The sequence below is a fragment of the Rhipicephalus microplus genome, chromosome 7, assembly GCF_043290135.1.
Source record: "Rhipicephalus microplus isolate Deutch F79 chromosome 7, USDA_Rmic, whole genome shotgun sequence".
Taxonomy (NCBI): domain Eukaryota; kingdom Metazoa; phylum Arthropoda; class Arachnida; order Ixodida; family Ixodidae; genus Rhipicephalus; species Rhipicephalus microplus.
The window spans coordinates 81706529-81716999 of record NC_134706.1 but is presented as its reverse complement, the minus strand read 5'-3'; the positions used below and the strand labels follow the sequence as shown (position 1 = coordinate 81716999).

At 45.8% G+C, this 10471-nt stretch overlaps 1 long non-coding RNA gene across 3 annotated transcripts in view; it reads right to left on the bottom strand.

Annotated features, from left to right (window-relative positions):
• Positions 1 to 347: 347 nt before the first annotated feature.
• The window catches only part of LOC142767523 (uncharacterized), a 16450-nt gene continuing 6326 nt past the window's right edge, over positions 348 to 10471 (bottom strand). The window contains exons 1-4 of one of the 3 annotated variants that reach the window (XR_012884953.1): positions 7929 to 8035; positions 7632 to 7761; positions 5044 to 5152; positions 348 to 598 (exon numbers count right to left, since the gene is read on the bottom strand). This is a non-coding gene — a long non-coding RNA (uncharacterized LOC142767523). Of the gene's footprint in view, positions 599 to 5043; positions 5153 to 7631; positions 7762 to 7870; positions 8036 to 10471 lie in introns of those variants that run through there. The other 2 variants (XR_012884952.1, XR_012884954.1) reach the window with 2 other exon arrangements.

Below are 10471 nucleotides of genomic sequence, written 5' to 3'. Positions count from 1 at the left end.
TAATTAAAGGTGAAGCTTAACACCAGGTGGCAATATTTAATTTATAGATAATTCGTTTAATTTATGCATATTTGTACACAGCGCACTAAAATAAGCGAAGTGAAGACACCTATTTCGTACGAAAGTGATAATTGTCAGCTGTGTCGCATGCCTTGTCTTACCTTATGGCGGCGCGCCTGGCTTGGCGAGGTCCTAAGAAGCGTATGATCTTGCAGTAGGTCGGAGATTGTTATCTCAGTTAGCGTCGACTACATAAGATCACAATTTTATCTCTGGTATAGAAAGCACTTCTAAGGGAATGCAAGCTGTTTCTAAAGTAAAGTGAACAACGACGCAGAAGGAGCAGGTTTAGTTTAGACAATTTATTTCAAAAGCACCCTTCGAATATTTCACTGCAATAGGTGGAAGCTCAAAATTTTTCAAATGACGTTTTTCAGCGGGAAAAAAAGCCTGGATTGATGCTGGCGTTGTGGCGATTAGCGGTACAGTTGAGCTTTTCATTACCAGTTGAACTCAACACCTTTCACAGCAATGCGGCCAAGGTCTACTAAAAGGGGGCGCCCCGGGATGGGGGTTCTTTCCATGCTCTTGTGGACACCTGCATTCAAACAGTTGTTTTTTCAGAACCAATGACATCGCATCTGTAAAGCATTAGTTGGTTCAACATTCGTCTTAGTATAATCAGGTAATTGGTGACATGCTATGTGTTCTGCCATATAATGACTGTGAGGATTCGAGAAAAACGACAACGACGGAGGTGCGGGACAAGGCACGTGCGATTACGAGGCAACTGTGCGCCAATCAGCTGATGACTTGCTGTGGCCGATAGAAGTGGCGTGCTACGATTGGGCCACGTGTGATCATTAAGGGGCGGTAGGCTTTGTGGCTGGGGACGAGCGGAAGCAGCGGCAGACGGAAGACAGCGGGTCAAAGCGTCGGACGCAGGCGATCCAGGTTCCGGCCAGGGAACGCAGCCGTCCACGCTGCTGCCATCCAACCACCAGCTGGGGCTGCATTCCCGGCACGAGTACTGCATCTCGGGGCGCGGCCTGGCCTGCTGTTCTCTTCCTTGCCGAGGGCATCGCGGATCTCGGCGAGGCGTCTCCACGGTCAGCCGTTCGGCACAGCGATGAACGTGGCCTGGCTAATGATCACGGTTGCGCCGAGCATCGCGTCTCTATGCAAGCTGTTCGCTGGACGGGCTGGCCCATTACACACATGGAGCATCGCGTCTCCGATGCGGGTTGACTGCTACGTAGTCGCACCCATGCCATCCTCAAAAGTGAGCGCATTCCATAGCGCCTTTCCACCGCCTCCTGCCCTGCACCTTATCGGCGTCCGTCGTACCGCTGATCTGGCCCTCAGGGGACGAGCGAGACGTTCTGCCGGGCGAGACGAGGGCGTGTGCACGAAGGACCACGGAGCCGTGCAAGGTCCAGGGTGGCCGAGGATCCAGGTGCCAGGGGAGTTTCTGGCTGAATCGAAGATCACCGAGTGGTGCCGAGCCGTACCGAGCGACGCACCAGACTCGGACGTGGGCCGCGAGCTCACGAGCTGTGCACCCGAGGGTACCTGGCAGTGCCCTGGCCAAGGCGAGGAACGCCGGTGACTGAGCTGCCGCACCAAGGCTGTAGCGAGCAGCATTTCAGCACGGCACAGACGGTGCTGTGCTTGCCAGAACCCGCACGTAACCGCTACCCCCAGGCGGTGATCAAGAGCTCGGAAACAAGGTCCTAGGTCGCGCTGGTCCAGGCATCTCCTAGATGACGCCACCGCTGCTCGAGTCGTGAGTCCACGGGACTGTCCTTCCTCATGTACCGGGGTGGTTTTCCCGACGGCGCCCACATCACTGACTTTTTATAGCCTTTCTTTTGTATGTAAACGTTTGAACACGTCTCCCTGTCTGTTTCCTGTGCCACTGCACAGTAGTGGAAGTGCTCTAACCATCCTAAACATCACAATGACTGGTGGTATGGGTATATAAACATTTCTCAACATTGAAGTCTGGGTAAATAAAACACCAACACAATCAAGCATATCAGTTATTCCCGCTTTTCATAAACTTTTTGGGAAATTGGGTGCTTGAATATAAAAAAACAAATTAATGTGACAGTGACAGGACAATTCTGTCATCAAGATGCGTGTTTACGAAACCTTGCTGAATATCAGTAGATATAGGTGGTTCGGTTGCAAAATTAAGAGCACTCTGCTTTAGTAAATCACGTGGACTTGGCATGTTCGTACTATAGTACGAACATGCTGAGCTATGTTGGCGTCTTTTCCCATACTTGTTTGTTTCTTTCTCGTTTTCGATAATTTACTGTTGCAATGTGTTCAATTTAAAAGATAATCAAGGCTCGTACGTATAGCTTCATCCATACTTTTCACTAACACTACTCGTGGTTCACTAGCAATTTTGAGAAGACATATGAAGTCGCAGCACAACATTTCACCAAACTGCTGTTTTAATGTAATAATGTCTTGCTCCTGGCATCATTGTTGCAAGCATGCGATATGTCTTAATTGCTACCTGGTGAACCTAGTTCACATGTCAACCCTCACGCTACAACCGTCGTTTTGAGCATTGAAAGTGAGTGACAAAATGACAGCGCCCGCTCTTTCACCCTCCGAAGCACAATATCTCCGCCCTCCCTTCACATCCTATGCAGATATATTCTATATTTTGACAACCATCCACCCATCAGGCCAGAAAACGGTTGTGACCCTCCACATTAACTGCGGAGCTGCCAACCAAATTCAATGATACCCTCACTGTGTATCTGCTGCCGAACGGGCTGTCATCTGTAAATAAGTCGAAATTATGCTCGCCAAGGGTGTCGTCTAAGACTCATCTGGTTCGTAGGCCTCCCCGGTGGTGCTTGTCAAGAGGTTTTGCATTTATTACCGACAACTCAATGAGCTGATTGACAACGAAGGACGTTTACCCCTTGCCACGAATAGAAGACGCACTCGACTGCTTTCATAGCGCCAAGTTTATTTCAGTCATTTTCCTTCGATCTGGTCATTGGCAGATCACTTTTGACCCACAACACCAAGAAAAAAACGCATTTCTCATTTCAGATGGCCTGCACCGTCTTTCAAAGTCTGTCCATTTGGGCTTTGCGTTGCGCCTACAAACTTTGAGCACAGCGTGAATTCTCGTCTGCGCGGAGTCAAGCAGTCAACATGCTTACGCTACCTAAGTATGCCATAGCTTTTTTTTTTCGCCAACATTCTCATGTGATCTTAAGCGGCTCTCCACTTGAAGTATTCTGCAACGCTGGTTTAGAGCTGAACTTATCCGAATGCCATTCTGACCATATTGAAGCAAAAGTACTTGGTCACGTGGTTAATGCAGCCGTAGTCCAGCCTGATCCTGAAGAAAATAGCAAAGCTACACTACCCCCCTTACATCCTTCTGTTAAAGATCTCCCGAGCTTCCTATATTGGTCTGTGCTTCTATTTCGTCCTCTTCATCCGGAATTTCGTTGTTATTGCACATCCTTCCACAGAGGTACTAAAATAGACGCATGTCCACGAAGTGAATAACGACGAGTAGGAGAACCGCTGGAGATGTTTCTCACCATAAATGACCCTGTTGCCCATTAGCGCGTTTAAATTAGGGTCTACACGTGTGCGCAGCTTATGTACAATTGGTTGTTGCCGTCCAGCCGCCGCTTCAGTGCTCTAAACAGGGAGTAGCAGCTAGTTGTCGACGTTGCCATTTGGCCGCTGCTTCCTGAGCTTTCACCTCCGGGGTAACTTGCTGTCTGTGTAGACAGTGAACCAGAGCATGCCGTGCTGTTGACTCCGGAATACCAGCTTGTTATTGGTGCTTCAGCTCTGCCTTTCGTGGATGAGCGCGCTTTCACGATTGTTTCTGTTCGTGGCAGAAAAAGAAAGCCAGGTCATTTGAGTGTGTTGTCCGAAAACCGGAGTTTTAAGGTAGTTTCCACGCGCAGGTGCAATACTTCCGTGCCCATATTGACATCGCTATTCATGGGCATGGAAAGAGAAGTGCATGCCTATGAATATATATCCATGCCGATAAGCGCAGTGAACTACATGCCCACATTGAGATATCTGGTGCGATTTTGCCTACTAGCATAGTTCGCGACGTTCGAGAATGAACCATGGCTATTAAACGAATTACAAATGATGTTATTTGGTCGCCTGTAGATGTCTGAAATTGAGGGCCTTCTTACGTAGCACCTCAAGCCGGCAAGGGGCCAAACGGAGCTGAAAGACTGAACCTTGTGGTGAATTCTATTAACTGGTTCGGAGCACTTCGGGTAGCAGTTTTTCTGCTCCATGCGGAGCAGCTCTGTTCAATTGGCAGATTTACTTGGCACGCTGTATGTTTTATTGGCAAATCCGGAGCAGCTTCACCGCCAGATACACTCTTCTCTACTCCGCGAAAAGCAGCAGGATTAGCCCGAAGTCACAAGCATTCTACGCATGCGCATGGCGCGGCGATGTACGTGAGAAACGGAACGCGCTGCCCAAGCGCACCCGTTCTCTCCGTGCGAAGGCGAAAACGGCACGAAACGCAAGGAATGTTGGGTGTTTCCGGAAATGAATGTGTGCTAGCGCCCTCTGCCATTTGTTCTGGCGTGAGACAGAAGAAATGGCAGATCTCCCTTGGCTGCCGTTCGTCAGAGCGGAGCGCTCTTCGGCGCAAAGTGAATTGGTCACTCGGAATCCTCCAGTGAAATTTAGCATTAACCGAATTCGCGTTCTACACATCATTTTCTTACTGGCTGGAAACGCCCTGCGTTGCAGTTTGCATATAAATTTGCGCAAGGGTTATCTCCTTGTAAGTATTGTAGGAAAATGTGTGGCGCAACGAGGCAGGCTGACCACGTGGTACTCTCTATAGTGAAATATGTGACCGGCTTTATTCTAAACTGGGAGCATGTTTTTATGATTTTGGGGCATAAGACGGGATGTTCACTGTCAAAATGGCGGTCCGCGGCATTGTAGCTTAATGGTAATTAATTCAATCAGAAAATTGCTGCATTTATTCAGCTTAATTTTACTTACCCTCTGCTTGTAATAGAACCATCTTCATGGCAAGTTATTCTTACGCAAGGCAAACGAAAACTCACAGTTGATCCTCGTCCAATTATACGCCCCATAAATTCGCATCCAACTAAAGGAAGTAGAAAAATTGTGCGGTCAAGCAACAGAGAACATACAGAGAAAACCTTATCTTCAAACCATTTTATGTCCTGAACCCCAAAATCTTTCGGTGATTGTGTGCTGTCAGAAGTGAATGGTCAAATAAATGGTTGGTAAGTACCATCCGGCCCCTGAACGCCTTTGGCAAAGTCATGAAATTATGGTTCCCAGAAAGATCTAACCGACGAATTTCTCCAAGTGCACTTGAGCCATTTTTTCTAGTGAGAAGTGTGCCGTCTATCGCATACTGGGCATAGTCGACGTCGTTTTTCTGCCTTCTTTTTGCGCTCAAACTGAATTACGCTTCATCGAAACCGTCTATATATGCTATACATGCTATGAGACATAGTGGCGGCAGGGAGACGAGCATAACCTCCCCCGCTGTACGTCATTACCGAGTGCTGTTCGGATGTCGGGGCGCCTCGCTGTCGCATGCACATCAGGTAAGCGCACGGAGCCCAACGGTGTACCACCGCTCTTAGGAAGGCTTGTACGAAGCTACGTTTTATGAGAGAACTGACAGGACTCGAACGTGAGAACGGCTGCTGACGGAGGCAGCACGGCCTGGTATTGGAGAGCACGGCCTGGTATGGCAGCACGGCCTGGTATGGTCACACGCGCAGAACCTATCCCTTTGCGTGTTTTATTTTGTAACGTGGTTTTAACCAATGCAGTGCCTGTCATGAAGGTGTTTCTGCGATTGGTTTTGATGACGCCAGTCCCAACATGTGACTGGTGTGTGTAAAGACTCTTTGTTCAGCCGAGGGTTGAAAAGAGGATGTTTGAATATGAAATAGAGAGCGGATGTTCGGGCTTGGACTCGGGCTGTACCCTGTGGCTGCAATTAGAAGTCTCTTCGTCGGACTACAGCTCTTCCTTCGCGCTGCCACCGTGCACTCGAGTCATCGAGGGGACCCATTCTGAACCACTAACATCTTCCCTTCTTAGCTACTGTTGAAGCTAGTCGAGCTGGAAGAAATTAACTGGGGGCTTTTTCATTGAACAGCTCTTGCGATAAATCGACAAACCTGACGTCTTTATCAACTTGTAGATAGGACTAGTCTTTGTCTCTAAGATACATTGCACATTATCGAGATGCCTCTTCGCGGGACAATATGTACTTCTATATGTAGCCTAAACGAGGCGGTCTGCACCTTCTATATAGGCAATACTCTTGGTTCTCACAAGTGTTTTTTGCTGCGATGTTTACCTTGAACGCTGCTAGTTCATGCGCATGAACACTGAGTTCTAAACTGGACTTACAACTTTTCTTCAACAGGTTTTCACTATTAACACAGATAGGCGCGTCACTAGAAACTAAACTATCTCTAGAACAAAACTATCTCTAGAAAGAAGTTTTCTCATTTGCTCCGACTTTTGAAGGCATCGCCTAAGGAATGTCTGCCACGAAGACTCTGTCAGGCAGGCTATAAGTAATATAATGCGACCGAGTTTGATCTCCACATTTCGTCGCGGGTCAGGCAAAAAAAAATATCACAAGAAGCCAGTTTGTAAACACACGAGCTTGGTAGGACTGTTGCGATCGAAGTGTCTCCTTCACACAATTAACATGGGTCCAGTATGGGGAAATGCCTGCCCTGTCTCTCAGATGGGTTCGTCCTTTTTAGCGGAAAAATCACCATGTAATGTAGCCATTAACTCACTCAACAACAAGCTATTGCGTATATAATAGCATCATTGTCTACGTCAATCACATGAATTTTCATGAATATTGGGAAAGTAATAAGACACTAGCACACAACGCTTGCTAGTGTGTGGTGAGTGTCCGTTAAAGACACACAGATACTAGCACGCCTTCCGCACAGACACACCGCAATCATTTTGAAATAAATAAATAAATAAATATATAAATAAGTAAATTCATAATAAAAATAAATAAACCCACTAGACACAATTTTTGCCGGTGTCTGCAAACCCTGAGCTGCTTCCTCATCTCTCAGCGCCATTTCTTTTTCACAGTGCTAAGTGGCCAGCCGTGCTCTACTTCTTTAACCACCCTGTTTGTCTCTCAAGGCCTTACTTCTCTTTTACATATGAATACTGTTGGCTTGAATTAGATAAGGTTGTTTGAGTTGCATTAGAAGACAAAAAAGTACTCTGAATCACATATTTTATAGAGAATTTTGCGAGAGAATAAAAATGAGAAGTATTCTCTTTGTTTAATTTACACCATAACGATAGGTTATAAGCGTAGAAACAAAATTTTTGAATTTTCATTGGAGCAGTTTTTGGGTATTACTGCCTTTTTTTCATAATTCCGTGTGCGCGCTATGTTAAGTAGGACGCGGCAACCTGATATCGCTCGGTGGTCTATTCTCTTTTACAGCGGCGCAATCGACCACAGATATCTCCAATGTAAACGCTAACTGCAGCCATTTTCGAGACGTCACAGTTGACACGATAACAAAGTGATTTTACTCATTACTTACGTCTGTGTTCCCTTTGTGGGCAGCGAGGATCATAGAACTGGCCTACAACAGAGGTAGCACAAGCTGCTGAGAGAATGACTAATGCTGAAATCATTACTCGTGATTCGTGGTTGCACTGTTGGTTTGGTACCTGAAAGAAACAGGGTGCCACCAGTTTAAGGGCACCATCTTTCCGTATCTCGAGAAGAACCGAAGTAACTCTCGCACATGGAGCAAAAGATTGAAATATGGTTCCGTACTTGAAAACCAAATGCTGCCCATGAGTAAAGCAACATTAGTAGAAGAGAGGCATCTGACCTGTTATAACCTGGGGGTGTGCCACAGGTTATTGGGCACATCCAATTGGGCACATCCAATTTATTAAGTAGTCAATACAGCTAGCCATGTGGTGCACATCACGATTCGTGTTAGAATAACGAGTGCAAAGAGAGAGCGCCATGCGTCATACAACTCACAGCATGACTCAGTCACACGTGGAGAGTAACAATATTTATTATAAGTGAAAATTAATCATGTGGACAAGTAGCATTCAAGTTTGAATTCATGCTGCACGTGCAACTACGACAATGTTAGACGGCGAAGAGAACATGCCATTACTAACAATCATACAGGAAGTCTAGCTTACCGCTATTGCAAGTTGTCTTCTGCAGCCTGAAAGGCTCACTGTCTCTTACGCACCATCCCCATTCATCACAATGGGCAGCAATATACGGGAATTGTGCACAAATGTTTAGAAAATAAGCGGTAAAATAACCAAATATTCTTGTTGATGGTGGTCATCACACAGATTCTGATGCGAAGCCCATGTTCAAATCTTGTCAGTTGAATAAAGAAGTATTACAGGAGATGCGGTCATCACAAATCAACTTGAGGAAACAATAAGGAATTTATTTATTCATTTATATGTTTGTTCATTTAGTTATTTGCATTGAGTACAGGAAAAATACGAAGACAGAGGGAATACGGAGAGATGAGGCTGACAACTGCCACCTGTAGGGGCACAATGCCTGCCGGCTCCTTCGAGAAGGGGAGGCATAGAAGAAATAAGTGAAGAAAGAAGCAGAGAGAAGCGGCCCTTCCCGTTATCAAGCAGACTTTTCGTGCGGACTAAATGGTGAGATGAATGCCATGAAGTCACAGCTAAAACGGGCTCATCGAGTCCGAGATCAATGAAACGGAGGTCTACCTCACTACTGCGTGCATAGTGTCATCTGTCGACAACGCCGCAGGTGACGGGCGCCAAATTTTCTAGCGTGAGAAAGGAACTTATTGAAATGCCAGTGTTTGTGTTCCTATCGACTTAATTTTTGCTAGTTTGTGCGTCGCAGTGCACACAACTATGAAGCCGTAGCAGTAAAGCCACCGTGGTAACTTTGCTCGAGGTAAAGTGTCAAGAACTTGAGGGGGAAAAAAGACACTGAGAACTTCTCTCATCACACGGTTGGTATTATGTTATCGTTCGGAAGCAAGATCGGCGTGCTTAAGTGCTCTTTAGTCAGTTTCTCTCGCTATTCAACACAAAAGCAATGCCTTACTTGCGATAAGTTTTTTTTTCTAATAAATTATCTCTATTTTTCAATATCGACTTGTTTCAAGCGAAAATTGTGTAACATTTTTTTAATGTGGGAATATTACAGTGAAAACGTTAGATGCCCCTTCGAACGCGAATAGTGAAACTCGGCGTCAATACCAGTAATGAAAAGAAAATCTTCGTTACAAGTTAACACACTCTGTCGTAATAATAAGATCCCCATGACTTGAATTTGTCTTCCTAACGAATTGACAATAAAATTATACAAAAGGACGTCGCATTGTGACGTCATCGCACGATACCGTTGCTTGGTCAAAGGCTGGTCGAATGAAACACCAGGTGAGGTTCAAATTACTTTCAAAGCCTCACATACAGGAGGCTGCCCGAAACCACATTAGGCGCGCTTGTGAGGACGGCGAGGGGAAGGGGAAAGGAACAAATACAAGATCGACTGAAAAGAAAAAAAAGAAGGTGGTTCTTGCTTTCGAGTTTTCTTAGGTAAACACACAAGATTCCACGTGTGACTTTTTTTCAACTAAGGAAGATTGCACACAGTGGTTTCATCCGGTGACGTTTCTCGGAGATGAAACTGATTGTTGGCGGGTTCACAAGAATACACAATGATTCAAAATTGCCCGAATAACAAGAATCTCTGCCACATCTGCTGCTGCTGCACGTCTCTGGAAATAAACACTCTTATGTGAACCCTTATGTCAGAATATAATTACAGGAACGTGTAACCCAGCATATTCGTGGCGTGATGCGTGGAGCTATTTTCAGTGCTGCCAGAACATTTGCCTTACAGAGCTCGATTTTTTTGTATAGTTTTTCACTTTTACCTAAGTAGCGAGAACTGCCTCTTTTCTCAACCCTCTTTGGCATGCAGCGTGCATATGCCACCAAGTTCCTTCTAACCCAAAAGATTTACAAAGCCACATACGTTCAAGTACATTAGCCGGCCACCTTTCAGGGTGAGGTTGAAAAACGCGACGCGCCATTCAGCTCCTGCTGAAATACCCGCTATTGTTAATAAATGCGCATTCCTATCTATGGCGAAATGTATATCCCGGTATCAAAGGTTTCGTACAGAAATCGAATAACGGGTTGCAATAAAAACCGAGTTTATTTAATGGTTCCGTTTTATAATTCAAATGGCACCTTAGCAGCACTTCAAAGGTTCTTCGCTCTTCAAACATGAACTTTCACCATATCGCACTGCCCCTGTTAGTTCAATGAGATTCAAGTGATGTACTGAGCGTTGCTGCTGTTAGTGAAAATTCCGGTTGGAACGCGTGACCCGATCCAAGTT